This window comes from Acinonyx jubatus, chromosome E3, assembly GCF_027475565.1.
Source record: "Acinonyx jubatus isolate Ajub_Pintada_27869175 chromosome E3, VMU_Ajub_asm_v1.0, whole genome shotgun sequence".
NCBI lineage: Eukaryota > Metazoa > Chordata > Mammalia > Carnivora > Felidae > Acinonyx > Acinonyx jubatus.
Genome location: NC_069398.1, coordinates 9,346,425 through 9,363,967, shown reverse-complemented (window position 1 = coordinate 9,363,967; position 17,543 = coordinate 9,346,425). Strand labels below are relative to the sequence as shown.

Here is a 17,543-nt window from a genome sequence, read left to right as displayed (position 1 = left end):
ACGCTCTCCTTCAACCTGTTCCTACAGGGACACCTGGAGTAGACAAGTGTTGGAACGTTACCCAGGAATGACCGCTTCCTCCAAAGCACAGGAGGCTCATCGTCACCCCACTTAGTAGTGAATTATGTTACCTGCTGCTGAGGGCGATGCCACAAGGCCTGTAATTAGTCCCTGATTATTCACAATTGAAGCGATCACGGCTAACGGATGGTGTTCGCCACGAAAACCTGCAGGAGAGCCAGGCCGTTTGGCAGCTACCACGTTCCCAAGAAGGCAGATCAATTTCCGTTTGATTTGTTTAAAAATAACAAATAAACAAGGTGGAACCGCTTGCAAGGTTTGGGTTCCTCCTTTTCTGAAATTTGGGGAGAGGAGGCAGCTTGAAATTGCCAGTTAGGAGACAGGCAGAGCCCATTCACAGCTCAATCGGCTTCCCCTATAATCATAGCTAATAACTGTATTTTTCTACTACTAAACAATTCCGTTACTTTAAAGCTTCTAGTTAGCGAGCTAGCTGAACGATACTCGGGGGCTAGCCATGGAGAAGACGCCTCTGAATGCAACACCAAAGCCCGTTTTTTCCCACTTTGTTCTAATTTTATCACAGGCCAACAGGCAAGCCGTTGACACTCTCGGGGAGAGACACTGGACAGTCGGGTTTTTTAAGAAGCTCAGGAATGCACACCTTTCCCTCAAATACAAAAGTGACCAGGGTTTCCATGAGTTAAAAAGGCTTCTCTACTTGAGCTCACTCTTAATCTGGTTTCTTCCCTGACCTATACTACTCCCCGAACATCTAAATAGGTCCCTTTCCCAGCTAAACCCTTCTGTGGCTTCCCACTGCCACCACGATACGCCAGTCAGGTGACCTGTTCGTCTCTGCTGGCCTGTCCCCCGCCTATGGGTCCCCTACCCGTAGTAGGGAGTGTCTCACTCCCCCACGACACTCTCCCCGCTCCGTTGCCTTCAGGCCCCAACAGAGTGGATTATCGTCTACATGCAGAAGGGTCGTCAAAGTTAGGGACTCTGGAAGCCAGGATGCCTGGTTCTAATTCCAGCTCCACTACCTTTAAGCTGTGTGACCTGGGGCAAGCCATTTGACCTCTCGGGGCCACAGGTGCAACATCTATAACATGGGGATAATGGAAGCATTTGCCTCATAAAGTAGCTGTGAGTATTAAGCCCATTGATGGGTGCTCTGTGCCTCGGTTACTTGTGAGTCCTGCTCCTCCAAGGGGCTTTTCTTCCTCTTTGTACATGCTGTTTCCTTTGTACAAAGTAAACATTCTTTTTTCAAAAAAATTTTAAATACGTTTTTATTTATTTTTGAGAGAGAGAGAGAGAGAGAGAGAGAGTGCATGTGGTGGGGCGGGGGGAGGGGGGAGCAGGCAGAAAGAAAGGGAGACAGAGAATCCCAAGCAGGCTCTAGGCTCTGATCTGTCAGCACAGAGCCTGATGCGGGGCCTGAACCTGTGAACCACAAGAACATGACTTGAGCCCAATTTGGCTGCTTAACCGACTGAGCCACCCAGGTGCCCCCAAAGTAAACATTCTTTATGCACCCCAAACTTACTGCCTTGTTTGACTCATCCTTCTGTTTCCAGCTTAGATATTACCTCTTCTAGAACTCCTGAGACCCCAGACCCGTGGATGAGGTCCCTTTCTCTGGATCCAACAGCACCCTCACGTCTTCCATCGCACATGTCACCCCCAGTGTATTTTAATCACCTGCTTATATGTCTGTCTTGCCAACGGGCCAGGGTTTCTCAGCCTCAGGACTACTGACATTTTGGGCCAGATCGTTCTGTGTTGCAGGGGGCTCTCTTGTGCACTGTAGGACATGTAGCAGTATCCCTAGCCTTGACCCACTAGATGCTAGTGGCATCCCTCTCCTTCTGTCCCAGTTGTGACAACTAGAAATGTCTCTAGACATTCATTCCCAAGTGTCCCCGGTGGGGAGGAGGGGAATGAAATCATCCCTGGTTGAAACCGCCTCACTTGAACATAAGCTCTGGGAGGACAGGAACCGTGACTGTCCTTCTCATCCTCACCCCTCTTCCCCCAGCACCTAGAATAGCACCAAGTGCTTATTAATAAGCACTTAATAAGCAAGGGTCTGCTGAATGGAGGTGCTGAGCCCCAGTAGCAAAGCACGCCTCAGGCTACAGTCAGCCAGGCTGAGTTGTCACCCAGAATGTGCAAGTCAGTGGCTCTGTGATGTGAAGCAATCACTCCTCGGTGGTTCTGAGCGGTTCTCTGAACATGACATGGATGAGCGTGCTGGCTCCAAGTCCGGTTCTGGAAGGCGGGATCAGCATCACCCAGCAGTTTGTTAGAAATGCAAATTCTGTTGCTCCAACCCAGACTCACTGAATTGGCATCTCTGGGGGGTGGGGGTGGGGGTGGAGCTTTGAAATGTGTGTTTTAACAAGCTCTCCGGGGGATTCTGATCCATGCTCCAGCGGTTCTTACCTCTGGCTGATCTCAGAATTCACCTGGAACGCTTTTCTTTTGAACGACAGGATGCCTGGGCTGCTAGATAACCCCAAACCCAGCGGCAGGAGCAGCTCTGGCGTTGGGGCTCACGGTTGGCATTTTTCACCCGCCTCAGGTGAGTCCAGGCCACAGCCAGCACTGAGCCTCAACGCAGAGGAGTTCTGACGCCCTGTGCTTCCCATGTTAAACCTTTCGGAAATTGCATTAACTCTTTTAGTCCACCAGAGGGCCGTTTGCCGTGCTCAGAAGGGACAGGGTCATCATTCCTGGGCGTGGGGCACAGGGAGTCAGGGACCACAGATACACAGACTGAAGCGTGTGTCCGAGAACTTCCTCCCAAGCTCTATTTAGCAAAATATCCAAGTCAGGGTGAGTGACTCTGTAAGGCTTTACTCCGGCTCCTTGCCGTGACTCCAGGACAGCCCAGAGGGACGGGCAGGCCCTCACCAGGATTCTTGATTTGACGCACTGGCTTTAAAATCGACGTTGAGAAAGCTGCTGCAGTTTAGTGTACAGAGGGGTGGATGTGAAGTCAGCCACACCTGTGTGCTTCTGAGGACGCCACTTCCCTCTTCTGGACCTGGGATCTCAAATGCGGGTAAGGAAACTTCCTGGCTGAATTGCAGTGAGGATCAGTCCAGGCACAAGAGCAGCTGCTCGAAAACTCAGCGGCTCTCAGAGTGTGGCCCCAGACCAGCAGCATCACCTGGAGACCTGTTAGAGATGCAAATTCTCAGGTCCCACCCCAGACATAGTGAATCAGAAACTCTGGGGGCAGGACAAATGACTTCCCCTTTCTGAGTTCCATTTTCTCATTTGTGAAATTAGAAATAATAGCAGTACCTAGATCTCAGAGACCCGCTGCCAGGATTAAATGAGATATGCAGGTAAACTACTTAGCACAGTGTCTGGCATATAGTAAGAGCTCGATAAAGCCCCTGTTGCTATCACAGTTGTTACCACCTTCAAAGACCCCTGCCCCCTGCAAACCTCGAAAAGAAACTTTTGTGAGAACTCTGCACAAATAACTCTCGCTGGACTTTGCAAAATGCCGTATTTTGGCTCAGGAGGTCCCCTGTGGAACACAACACACTGAAAAGAAGTTAGAGTGTACAAACGTGCCATGCTAATACGTTAGCCGGCTTTATAACTCATTCTGAGAGAGGCCATCGCTCAGAGCAGTACAGCTATTTATTGTAGGGTCCCATTATGGGTTGTGATCTATTTCGGTCTATCCAGCTGTCAGAAAGATTGGCTTTCCTATCACCAATCAGGAACAAGGAGTTGGGCTTGAGGCAGGGAAAAACAAACAAACAAACCAGCCAACAGGACTTGAAAAATATTCCACTCATGGCTGAGGAAACGTAAAAGATGCTGAAGGAAGGAAACAGGGTCAGCTCTGAGGGCCTTGCAGCAGCAACACAGACATTTCCAGACGAACCAAGCGAGGCAAAGGATTGACTGAGGGTTTGTGGGCATGCTGGTGGGGGGCTGGCAAGTGAGTGAGCTGAATTTTTAAGGCAGGGGAAGAGAGGGTGGAATTGAAATCTTCATGCATTGCAGGTTTCAATAATCAGGGTGAGAAGTGCAGAATCACTCAGCTGGAGACGGTTCACCTTCAGTAAAACGGGACTTTACTTCCTTTTTGTCTCTTACAAGGGGCTCTCTGCCCAGCCCTCCTCAATCTACTCCACTGGCCCCAACCACCTGAAGGTCCATCTTTTTCCCTGGGGGTTAACTGGTCATCAGCTGAAAAGAAATCACAAGGCAGTGTTCTATCTGTAGTTAGCAAGGTTTGAGAACACAGATTCATACAACTCGATAGTAAAAACAAAACAAAACAAAAACAGAAAAACGCCAAATAACTCAATTAAAAATAGAGAAAAGGCCTGAACTGACATTTTCCCAAAGAAGATATCCAAGTGGCCAACAGACACAAGAAAAGATGCTCGACATCAGTCATCATCAGGGAAATGCAAATCGAAACCACAATGAGAAATGACCTCACACAGGTCAGGATGACAATGACCAAAGGACAAGAGACAACAAGTGTCGGTGAGGATGCAGAGGAAAGGGAGCCCGTGTGCACTGCTGGTGGGAATGCAAGCTGGTGCAACCACTGTGGAAACCAGTATGGAGGGTCCACACAAAATTAAAACTGGAGCTGCTGCCCCATCCGGCAACTTCGCTTCTGGGTAAATAACCAAAGGAGAAGAAGTCACTACCTCAGAGAGATACCTGCACCTGCACCTCACTGTGGCATTATTCAAAACAGCCAAGCCATGGAAACAACCTAAGTGTCCATGGATATATGAATCCATAATGGAGATGTGGTATATATATACAATGGAGTATAACTCAACCATAAAATAGCAGGAAATTATGTTATTTGTGACAACATGGACAAATCTTCAGGGCAGTACACTAAATGGAACAAATCAGACAGGGAAAGACAAATACTGTATGATCTCACCTCCAGGTGGAATCTAAAATAACTGGGGGCACCTGGGTGGCTCAGTCAGTTAAGCGTCCGACTTCCGCTCAGGTCATGATCTCGTGGTTTCAGAGTTTGAGCCCTGCGTTGGGCTCTGTGCTGACAGCTCAGAGCCTGGAGCTTGCTTCGGGTTCTGTGTCTCCCTCTCTCTCACTGCCCCTCCCCCGCTCCTGCTCTGTCTCTCTCTCTTTCTCTCTCTCTCAAAAATAAGATAAACATTAATAAAAAATAAATAAAATAACTGAACACAAAGAAACACAAAGATTGCCGGTTGCCAGAGGTGGTGGGTGGGGAAATGGGGGAGTGGGGTTAAAAGACAGAGTCTTCCAGTTATAAATAAATGAGTCCTTGTATAATGTACAGCACGGTGACCGTAGTTAATAATGGTATCATAGGGGTGCCTGAGTCAGTTAAGCATCCGACTTTGGCTCAGGTCATGATCTCCCGGTTTGTGAGTTTGAGCCCCGCGTCGGGCTTTGTGCTGACAGCTCAGAGCCTGGAGCCTGCTTCGGATTCTGTGTCTCCCTCCCCTCAGCTCCTCTCCTGTTCACACTCTGTCTCTCTCTCAAAATAAATAAAGATTAAAAAAATTTTTTTTAAATCGTACTATATATAGTAAAACCTTGGATTGTGAGTAACTTGTTCTGCAAGATGAGCAAACATTTCTGATAAACTTTAACTTCATAAACAAGCAATGTCCTGCAATGTAAGTAGCATGTGACACCTAACATCACATGATCACCACTAAGCCAATGGCCCTTCTCTCTCTTTGTCACTGCGGGATTCTGGGTGATCTTCTCCCATGCTCGGATGCTTGTTCTCAGGCTGTGGTGTTTGGCAGATATCGGTGAGTTTTCAGAACGTGGGAAGGCGCCCACAATTGGCACTAGTGTATCTTTTGTCCCTTCAAAGCCCCTGTGGACCGTCCTTTGCTTTTCCAGACAAGAGTAAGCTTAGGAATGCTTTGCTTGGTTCTAGGTCAGGCTGCCTGCAGATATAGACCCTTTCCTGTGCTGCCTTATTGCCAGTTACATTAAATACAGTCTATGACAAGAGTTTATTAGTACTGTACTGTAGTCAACACCCGTGCGAGCGTATACAATGGCTCCCATTGCAGATAAAGGTTGAAAAGAAAGGCAGTAAGAAGAAGGAGATGATTGCAGTGCAAGTTAAGAAAGAAATCATCTAGAAGTATGAACGATGTATGAGAGTGGCCGAAATTGTAAGATTTCGTAAGAAGTCTACATCTGCATCCTGTCTGCAGAGGAGGAGGAGAAAAAGGAGGAGGAATCCCTCACTTCAAATGAGATTAGGGAGATGTGCAAAATTTTGTAGAAAAGCCCCACCTGAATAAGGCTGTAGCAGTGTGAGAGATGAATCTGTTCAACAACATTGCAATGCCAATTTCCGCAAAATCCTCAAAAGGAGACAAAAGCAAGCATCATTGGATAGGTTTCCTGTTAAAACTGCCGAAGAATAGGGGCGCCTGGGTGGCTCAGTCGGTTAAGCGGCCGACTTCAGCTCCGGTCACAGTCTCACAGTCCGTGAGTTCGAGACCCGCATCGGGCTCTGTGCTGACCACTCAGAGCCTGGAGCCTGTTTCAGATTCTGTGTCTCCCTCTCTCTCTGACCCTCCCCCGTTCATGCTCTGTCTCTCTCTGTCTCAAAAATAAATAAACGTTAAAAAAAATTAAAAAACAAAACAAAACAAAACAAAACTGCCGAAGAATAAAAGATGCCATTGGGCCAATAGACAACAGTGATTCTGTTAGTGATAGTGAAAGTGGTCTTACACAATAACCCTCCTCTCTCTTATCTCCCCCACATCAGCCACGAAGGTTTCAAAGGTAACTGCAGGTTAATTTGTTTATTTTTGTTTATATTTTGTATTTTCTTTATTATTTTGTATGATATTACAGTGTTGTAATCATTTTCATGTGAATATTTTTGGGTTGTGCAATGAATCATCTGAGTTTCCATTATTTCTTATGGGGAGATTCGCTTTGATATACAAGTGCTTTGGATTACAAACACGCTTCCAGAATAAATTATACCTGCAAACCAAGGCTTTACTGTGTGAGGTGATGGGTGCACCTAATGTGGCAATTATTCCACAATATCTACACATGTCAAACCATTGCATTGTATACCTTAAACTTATTTTTAATTCTTTTTAATATTTCTTTTTTCTGAGAGAGAGAGAGAGAGAGAGCGAGCAAGTGAGCATGAGCAGTGGAGAAGCAGAGAGAGGGAGACACAGAATCCAAAGCAGGCTCCAGGCTCTGAGCTGTCAGCACAGAGCCTGACGTGGGGCTTGAACTCACAAACTGCAAGATCATGACCTGAGCCGAAGTCGGACGCTCAACCGACTGAGCCACCTCGGTGCCCCTACACCTTAAACTTATATAGTGTTATATGTCAATTATATCTCAAGAAAGCTGGGGAGAAACAAACAGAATTCTAGGAGAGTAGGTTACTCTTAGAAGATGCATGCTTTGGGGGTAAACATAAAATCTGCAATTTACTTTCAGATAGTTTAGAAAACTGTGTGTATATGTGTGTGAGAGAGTGTGTGTATGTGCATGTGGACAGAGAGAGAAAGGGCAGAAATTGCCAAGTGGCAATGACTTTGAATCTAAGGGGGAGGAGGTGAAGGTGGTCACTATTCTTCGAGCTCTTGTTTGGAGCCAGTCTTTTGGGGCTTAAATCTCCACTCTCCTGCTTACTAGCTGCACAATGACATTGGGCGAGTTCCGTAAACACTTGACGCCTCTATATCACCATCTTAAAGTGGGAATTATTATAGTACTTACCTCACGGGATTTTTGTGAGTCTGCAATTAAGTTAATGTGCTTGGAAGCGTTCCTTGAATGAGGAAAATGTTAGTCCTATTTGGCCGTTTGTGATAGAAAGATGGATGAATGGATGGAATAACAGATCGATAGATCGACTGATAGATCGATAGACAGATACACACGTGGACAGATAGGTGGCTGGATGGATATACATGCATACTTGGATAAAAGCTACCAAAATAAATACACACGTTATATAATGCCCACACCTGGAGTCCAGCATGCAAACACGGGTGTTAGACTCTGCTTTTCCCTAAGAAGTGTGCCTTGCCCCTCGTGGGAACAGAAGTGTGGCACATCAGCCACTGAGACCCATAGCAACCTCCTGGCACCCACAGTAGAGGTGCCCTCTGCCCCCCTTCCATCTGCTCCTTTCTCACGCACAGAGGCCACCTCCCTCCAAAGTCAATGTCGGTACCATCTCACTGTAAGTGTTGCCCTTGTCGATACGGGAGTCTGTCCGGCCGAGGATGGAGGCGCCCTCATGGTACCATATGCAGAATAGGGCCAAGCACCTGGAGGGCATTTTAAACACATCCCGTGCCATCAGGCTGTCTTCATCACTCAGCGGATTGACCAAAGAGGCACAGAGTCCTGCCGGCCCCGAGCCAAGCTCAGCTGGTCCATCCGGCCTGGGCATCCTGCCACGAACCTCCAGCTGAGGAGTGGTCACTCTTAGGTCACCACGCACCAGTGGGGTGACCCAGTGAAAAGAAACCAGCCAGGGGTCCACAGCGGGCCCTCTGTGAATCCAGATTCGAGAGCCAAGCCACCAGGGACCTTCTAGCCAAGCTCCTTGGGAGGAGATTTTGTTTGCAGTAAGAAGAAGCCCTTTCCTTTAAACAGTCTCTCTCTCTCCACCTTGCTCAAACACTGCAGCCACGCCGAACTGACCTTCGTTCTGTTTCTCTAACATACCTGGAACTTTCTTTACTGAGGAACTCTACTCGTGCAAATCCTCTCTGGAACATTCTTTCCTCCGCGAGCCTTAACTCACGTCTCCTCAGAGAAGCCATCCTGGGTCACGCAACGTCAAAAGTTGCCTTTCGATTATCCTTTACCTTGAGACTGTCTTTCCCTTTCTCCGTGCCTTATCTTCCCCATTGGTAAATAAGGACAACAGTGTGGTGGGTAGTTTCTGCTCGCCTTTTCCACACTCCTAGAGGCTCCATTGGGCTGATGGGTGGTGCTCTCGTGTCCTCTGGTTGGATTCAGTCAATGAGAGGCAGGCAGAGAGGAGATCAGGCTATTTAGTCACCCGGCTCACTGCCCGGTGGGTGATGGCTCCAGCCCCCTCCCTCGGGTCCTGATTAGGATCTCAGAGCCCTTACTTCACGGAATTGCTCCCCACTGCCCACGTGGTGCTGCTTCAGCACCCATGGTGGTTGTTGGCCTCTGGGGCCTCGGGTCCCCTGCCCATAGCCCCACCTACACCTTGTAAATATCCCCTTTCCTGACCTCCCTGCAGTTACCCCCCGAGGGTGCCACCGGCTTCCTGCCAGGATTCTGACCTGTGCAGTAAGAGTATCGATCTCCCTGGGTTGTTGTGAGAATGAGCTTCAGGGCAGGACACCCAGGAAGTGCTCAGATGATTCTTGGCTCATCTTATTAGTTGTTCTTTTCCTTTCTGTCACCACATTTTGCACTTGCTTGTGTGCTAAGGGTCCACTACCTGTGTCTGTAGGTTCGGTACAGTTTGCATAAAGATGCAGAGTCCGTGTCTGTGTCTATTTCAGTCTCTGATGACCTGCTGCCTGGTGTGCAGCACGCCCCAAAAATGTCTGAAATAAATGTCTGATGAACGAATGAACAAACAAATGAGTGAAAGAGGCCTGTTTTCCACTTTTGAGGCAGTTTTATATATTACACTGAATTGTGTGATAGGGCTGGTATTAGAGTGTTTCTGTCTCATGAGGTCAGAAATTTCCAAAAGTATTACCTATTACCTTATCCCCTTTGATCCTGGGTGGTTAGCAAGCTGAGAGATATCATCACCACTTTTTAAAAAGTTTTTTTTTTAATATTTACTTGTTTATTTTGAGAGAGAGGGAGATCAGGAGCTGGGGAGGAGCAGAGAGACAGGGAGAGAGAGAATCCCAAGTAGGCTCCACACTGTCAGCAGAGAGCCAGACATGGGGTTCGATCCCATGACTGTGAGATCATGACTTGAGCCGAAATCAAGAGTCAGATGCTTAACCGACTGAGCCCCCCAGGCACCCCGAATCACCATTTTATAGATAGCCATACAGAAAAACAAAGGGAAAGGGAGGTTGATACCACTGACTGTAAAACCTATTGTGCCCGGCCCCCGTCAGGCATTGATTTGACGGGCACAATTTCACATGAATTTCACAATGCTTCTCATAACAACATCATCAATGCAGATGGAGAACCAGGGGAGGGAGGGTAGAGGACCCACTGCCCATGCTCATGCCGGCTGGTACGTGGCCGAACTAGGATCCGGTCCTGGTGGGTGTGGCTCTAAACTGTGTGCTTTGCCTGCACAGTGGTTCTCCACCTGTACCCTCTGGAGAATCTGTATACGTGTGCACAGGGAAAGGTATGCAAAAATATCAGGCTGGAACAGTAAAAACAAATGGTAATGATGCCAAATGTGTCTCAGTGGCAGAGAGGATAAATAAACCAGAACATTTAAGTGCTGCAGTGGCACGAGGCAGTGAAACTGAATCGACTACAAGTATACATATCACCTGTAATGTGGAAGAAAACAACAAACTGAATGAAAAAAAATAAACTGTCAAAGAATGCGTTAGTAAAACACCATCTCATACCAAGTTTCAGACATCCACTAAACATTATCATGCATTGTTTAAGGATACAAATATGTACTAGAAAGGCTCCAATTCAAGGGATTAGAAGCACCGAATTCAAAATTGTAGTCAAAGGCATGGGGATGATATTGTAGGAGAGGAACCAGGGGTCTTAGTGGTTCCCATGATGTGGTCCGCAGGCTGGGCAGACGTTTGATGTCTGTTCTATTATTTTATACGTTATTTTTCTAGAGGAAATACTTCATTTATAAACAAGCGGCGCCTGGCCTAAGGTCACCCAGCCAGTCGAGGACGGAATGCACAAGGATCTATGCCTCCTGACTCCTAGACCAGTGCTCTCTCCCCTGCAGCAAGCTGTGCACAAAGCCGGTAATTATCCCCACTGTGCAATGTGGGCAAGAGGTGAGAGGCAGTGTTGAGTCACACTTATCTTTACTTCCCTCCCTCCCTGATTACTGCTTTACTGTCACCTTTGGCACCTTCTTTCAAGGGGTCCAGATCGCTCTATAGCCTGGATGATTTGGTTTCTGTATGGCTTCAGTGCAAGAAAGAGGAACTTCTTTTCACAGTCAGAAAGTTTAAAAAAAAAGATGGGGGAAAAGTAAACATCCCATCAAGAAGCTGTCATGGAAGGCACTCTTGTTTGGCTGCTCAGTGGCCCTTCTGTGCTAGCAGAGAAGCAGGCCATGGTGACTACTCACTTTCCCAGCCTCCCTATGGCACAGCCAGCGACCTAATCTCCATAGAGAGAAAATATGCAGAGAGGTTTCTGGGAGATATACCCCCTGTTGGTAAAAAGGGGGAAGCTACAAGGAGAAGGCTTTCTTCTCTCTTTCTGCTTTGTATATTGGTGGGTGATGATGTGATATTTGGAGGTGTGGCAGCCAAACTGTGACCATAAGGAAAGGGCCAAGAGACTCTAGAGATGCTATTGAGTTGAGCTGGTGAGTGAGCTCTGGGATCACCTACCTCTGGATTGCCTCTTAAGCACAGCAAACAAGCAAAAGCACTATTCAATATTGTTAATATACTTTTACTCCAGAGTTCTATTACTAGCAAATACACGTACATCATGATTGTCTGGGGAGAGGGGGGATGTAGGCCTTTTATCCAGGTACAAATCATCTGGACCCATGAACTCAAAAGTCACCTGTTAAAATACATAAAGAGAAGCTTGCCACTCCTCTACATGGACCCTGCAATGGTTCCTTCTTGCTCTTTGGATAAGAATCAAATTCGTAAGCCGTCCCTCCTGGCCCGGCCTCGCCCCTGCCTGTTCCCAGGCGCACCTTGGGTTACTCTCTCCATGTGACTTACAATGTGCCAGTCACAGTAGTGATGTTGTTGTTTTGTTCTGTGTCATTTACTTTTTCCAGTTGGCCGACCCTTTCTCAACTCAGGGAGCCTGCACGGGCTTGTCCTCTGCCTGAACCGCTCTTTTCTTCTCCCTCTGCCTGGCTGATGACAAAGCGTCATTATTTGACCTCATACTACCCTGATTCCTTCCTTCCTAGCTCCATACTTCCTTAGTTTTCTATACATTTATGTCTTTTCCACCCCTGTCTCCACCAACAGAATCTGGGCTCCACAGGAGCAGATGTCGTGTTGGACTTCGGTGCCTCTCTAGCCAACGCACAACATAGGCCTCTTCCCCCAAAGCGAAGATCTGAGCACATCACCCCATCCTCAAAACTACCGAAGATAATGGATGCTAGCCAGCGTTATGAGCGTGCCTTCTCACTGCCTGTGGTTAAATCTCATGTCCTTATCCTGGCTCTCAAGATCGTCTTTCATGCATCCTTTTTCTCATTCATTCAAAATATATGTACGGGGCACCTGCTACATTCCAGGCACTGTTCTGGGAAAAAGCACCTTTCCTCCTGTGTCTTCTCCCCACTGGACACCAAGTCACCGGCTGTCCAAAACCTTCTCCATTCTCACCACCTGAGCTCTCAAAACCACAGTGGGATACCATTCTTTCCATGATCTTGCTCAAACTCTTGCTTTTGCCTCCAACACCTTCCCATTCTTTGTCCACTCGGTAACTCCTTAACCAGCGTGTAAATCCTACCCTCCGTCTTGTATTCAAAAACGTGTGTTAGGCCCCTTCTGGGTATCTCCCTGTCTCCTGCGTCCCTGGATGGAGACACCACGGGGACATCGATCGTGTGTGACTGTTCATCACCTCTATTTGATGCCCTACATAGCCGGCCCGCATGATCGGCTCAATTATGGGATGGAAAAGGGAACCTGAACAGAAATTTACAGCCTTTTTTTTTTTTTTTTTTTTTTTTTTTTTACCTCCAAAGGCTTACAACCTCTGAGCCAAGAGTCTCCAAATACTTTTGATCAAGGACGCCCCCTTCAAAAAAAAAGTGAACGAGGGGCGCCTGGGTGGCGCAGTCGGTTAAGCGTCCGACTTCAGCCAGGTCACGATCTCACGGTCCGGGAGTTCGAGCCCCGCGTCAGGCTCTGGGCTGATGGCTCGGAGCCTGGAGCCTGTTTCCGATTCTGTGTCTCCCTCTCTCTCTGCCCCTCCCCCGTTCATGCTCTGTCTCTCTCTGTCCCAAAAATAAATAAATAAACGTTGAAAAAAAAAAAAGTGAACAAACACCTGGTTAGGTGACTAATTACCTATAAATTCTATGTTGAACTGTATACCTTCCAAATGACAATGCACATGCAAAAAAGAGCCACTGAAAAGCACCAGATAACAATGTAAAATGAGCAGAAATTCTAATGTTTTCATCCAGCATCCCACCGGATCGTGTAACCTTTCCCTGTTTTAGACTGTTTTGACCTAACCTCAGAGGATCAGAGGATAACTGTTTCTAGTTCACGCAGAATGGGTATGAGCATCTTCTGGGGAAAGGCAAGGAATCGCAGCTAGAATGACAGAGAGGTATTTTTCTCGAGGCTTCTACGTCTGTCGCTCCCCATGATCCTGGCATGTCTTTTCTCTGACTCCCTCGAATCTTGTTCCAGCCAGAGCAGGGGCCCGGCAAGCTAAAGGTTTACTTATTTTTTTTTTCCCCTCCTCCTCCTGGCCTCACCCATTACCTGGGATTAAACAAGACTGAGGGGCTGGTCTGAATTCAAGAGCGGGATTGGAAGGTGCCTGGCCCTTATCTTGCTGGGGTTTCTTGTTGTACTTGGAAGAGCAACTTTTACTTCTCAAGGTGGGTGGGGGATTTCTGCGAATGTCTCATGCTTTGGAAAAAGCAAGGCTGCCAGGAGACGTGTCCAGATACTGTTTCCTTTGGTGTCACAACAGTTTTCAAAGAGCCACGCCATCTCCTCCCCCATCCCACTCAACTCCAGCCAAATGAGATCCAGCTGCATCCCAGGCCTCCCCTGTACCCTCCCCCCAACCCCCCCCCCCACCATCCACCAGCTCTGCAGTGAGCCGCCCCTGTGGAAACTTCCCAGCCTGTGTCTCTGAGCTGACACCCGGAACCTGGCTGTGCTCATTATCCAGACCCGGGGTCTCAGCAAACTCTCTGCCAGGTGCCTCCCTTGGAGCAGCCAGGGGCTTGGGAATAAGGCCACCAGATGCCCCTCTAAGTTAACCCGCTTTCTTCCTGGGCTTGGCCCTGCATGCCAGTTTGGGTGACCAGACAGGTTGCTTAGGCCTGTCCTAGTTTTAGCACCGAACATCTCATGTCCCCCAAACTCCCTCACTCCAAGAGTGACCAACTCAGAAATTCGCAGGACATGATGCAAAATGAAAAGTGCAGGAATTGCTGGAAACCTTAGTAAGAATTTCAAGACTGCGATACCAGAGCATTAAGCCACATGTGGTGTCCTGATCATGGGGCCCTTGTGTGACTGTACCTGCTGCTCATGGAGCCAGCCCTGCTCCCAGGCAAACCACGAGTGCTACCCTACTCCAAATACATAGATCTAGTAAAAAAAAAAAAAAAAAAAAAGTGTGGTTACCTCCACAAGGTTGTTAGTTTCTCAAAGCAACACATATCGCCGAGGCAACAGAGCTTGCCTGCCATCCTTCCATCCATGCCCTCGCCTAGGCCGGACCTTCCTGAAACACACAACCACTCCACTCCCCCGCTCAGAGCCCTTCAACGCCCTCCTGGCTGTCCAGAGTATTCGCAGATGGGACTGACAATAAGGACACAAAAACTGCAAGGTGCGAGTAGTGACTTATCTTTGCTATACTATTGCTTAACTATGTCCCAACATAAAACTCAGCATCAACGCCCTGTGTGCTCATAGCTCTTATCCAATGGTGAAACCAAATTTATAAATTAAAACAAAAAAAGTCAGACTACAGAACCAGGAAACTTCAGATTAACAACATCAATTCGGTGGGTTGCTTTGCCAAAACTACAGGGCCTGTGGTGGAGGGAGTAGGGTACCACATTAAATGCTGCGATGTGGGCCCTTTGTCACTGTGTCCTGGTCCCAGGATGGCTCAGGTCTCTGGTCCCTTTCCTGAGTTTGAACAAGGTAGGATAACTTTGTTCGAATGCCGCACTCTGACACTATTAGAAACTCACTTGCAACAAAGCCACCCTTTAAGGATCGGTTCCATGTCTGCTCTTTTCCCAATAACCCATGACAGTGAAGGACATGCTAATTAGCGCTGGTGAGATCATAAATATTAATGCAGACATGGACACTGTCATTCCATTGCAACTGTAAGTGCATTCCATTGCAGGTTATAAGTGGGCCACCCAAATGATCTAAAAAATACCTATGCTAATTTTAAAATTATGGGTGAACTAGGACTAGCAGTCATCAGCATTTACTGACCAACTCCTATGTGCCAAGCACTGTTGTAAGTTCTTGCCAAATTATCATTTACTTAATGCTCACAACTCTATAGGGTAGACAGTATTATTAATGCCATATCATCAATGACAAGACCAAGGCTCAAAGTGGTGACCTCAACTTGTCCTGAGTCATCTCACCAGAAGGTGTCTAAGAAAATCCTCAAAGTGAACTCCCGGACCGCTGATCAGGCATAAAGGACCTTGAGAGGTTCTTGGCTCTCGTCTGGCATCCCTGGCCCACAGAACAAAGTTCAAACTTCTCCATTTGCCAGTAAAAGACTTCTCTGTCTTGCTTGTCGACCTCCCTATCTTATCACACATCTTTAGTGCTGCTAAGGAAACTCCAAGAGGGGCATCAAGCTCTTTCACATTTCTCTGTTCTTTATGCTTAAAAGTCTTCTCTCGGCCTGGGATGTTCTTGTCCTTTCCCAACTGCAAACCTCTGTGTTCTGCAAGATGCTCAGTGTCACTTCTCTGGGATGCTGTTTCCAAATAAGGCAAGGCTGGTGATTCTCCTTCGTGTTCCCACAGTGCCAAGGTCTCAAGCTTTTTTTCCCGAAGACATCATTAGCCTCCTCACGGCCCCAGCACTGGAAGCCCTCGGCGCTAAGCCAGCCAGACCCTCCTCTTCTGGAGATTTTAAACTAGATGACCCGGAGCCTGGGAATGTGGAGTCAGAGGCTGTGCTATACTAACACCTGGCACGTATTTATTCAATGCTTACTTTGCACTGGGCCCTGTTCTAAGGCCTGTGCGTATTTCACCTTATTTCAAGCCCACAGCAATCCTACAAGGTGAGTACCACTGTCTCCCTATGTTACAGGCAAGGAAGCTGGCGGGCAGATAGAATGATGACTCCCCCACCATCGTACCAACAATGGCAGCACCAGCATGTGAATCTGGAGTCCCTGCTTCAAGCCTTGAGGCCACGCTGCCTCTTCTACTTCAGGAGAGCCAAGACTGGGGTGGCTGCTGTCACGGCAAAAGCCCGGGCAAGCTGGGAGTGCATCAGAGACTTGATGGGAAAAAAAAAAAAGGAGATGCTGGTTCATCGTGAGTAGACAGGAGCAACGGCAGGACAGAACTCAAGCCCACAGAGAGAGGGAGAGAGATTCGTTTGTCCCCAACCACTGAGGCCCCAGCCACTGTTCCTAAGGACTTGCTGGACATCTTGTCTTGGAGTCAAGGGCTCCCCTCACACCTTTTCCATTGATGTGTTTTTAAAACCCGACTTAGACGGGGTGAGTTTCTTTTCTTTGCACCAGTACTAAAAACACACAAAAACACTGGAAATCCACCAGCCCTATAAACACTACGGCCCTGAGAACCAATATGCATTTTTGCTGCGCCTGAAAGGAAGCTTGCCTGTTGGCTCAGGAGGCAAGATTTGGATCATACTTACACAAACTTTTTTCACATAAGTATATCCCATGCAATGACATTTAGAACATACTTACACTAAGAATTCATTTGTTGTTTCTCTGAAGTTCAAATTTCACTGGGTGCTCTGTATTTTATCTGGCACCCCTAATCGGGGATCATGTGGGAACTGCAGAATCCCAGGCCTCCCGAGACCCCCGAAACCAGAATCTGCATTTTAACAGTCGATTAGCATGCATATTAAAGTTTGAGAGGTCCAGCTAAAACATGAATCAGAAGATAAATACTTAAGACAGTATAGCAGCTCCTTGGTCATCAGAAACCCAAACTCTTCCTATCTTTTTCTCTCCAACATCCCTATCTCATGGTTTCCATCCTCTGGGCCACTTCATGGTCCAAGAGAGCTTCTTGGGGTTCTCTCTACAAGTCTGGCCTCCAAATGGAAGCAATGGGGTAAGATCAAGAGCGATTGCCCAATGACTCCACCCAAAGGCCTCCCCTCACATCTCACTAGCTGCTGCTATCTGCAAGGGAAGCTGGGACATGTAGTTTTTCAGTTTTTCAGTTGGGCCCAGGTACCTCCATGACTTAGGTGTGCATATGTGTTTGGGGGGGGGGGGGTTGTTATTGACCAAGTTGTCCAGGTTGACCAGGTGGCCCTGACCATGGCAAAGGAGCAGGGAAGGGCAACTAGACCCCTAAAATAAGATGACTTCAAAGAAAGGGGTAAGTC

General features: G+C 47.6%; 1 long non-coding RNA gene across 2 annotated transcripts in view; it reads right to left on the bottom strand.

Moving 5' to 3' along the window:
- LOC113594825 (uncharacterized) overlaps positions 1-17,543 on the bottom strand; it is a 243,967-nt gene that overhangs the window by 55,698 nt on the left and 170,726 nt on the right. The window contains exon 4 of one of the 2 annotated variants that reach the window (XR_003415271.2): positions 1,357-3,210. The exons of the other annotated variant lie outside the window; for it this stretch is intronic. This is a non-coding gene — a long non-coding RNA (uncharacterized LOC113594825). Of the gene's footprint in view, positions 1-1,356; positions 3,211-17,543 lie in introns of those variants that run through there. 2 annotated transcript variants of the gene reach the window in all.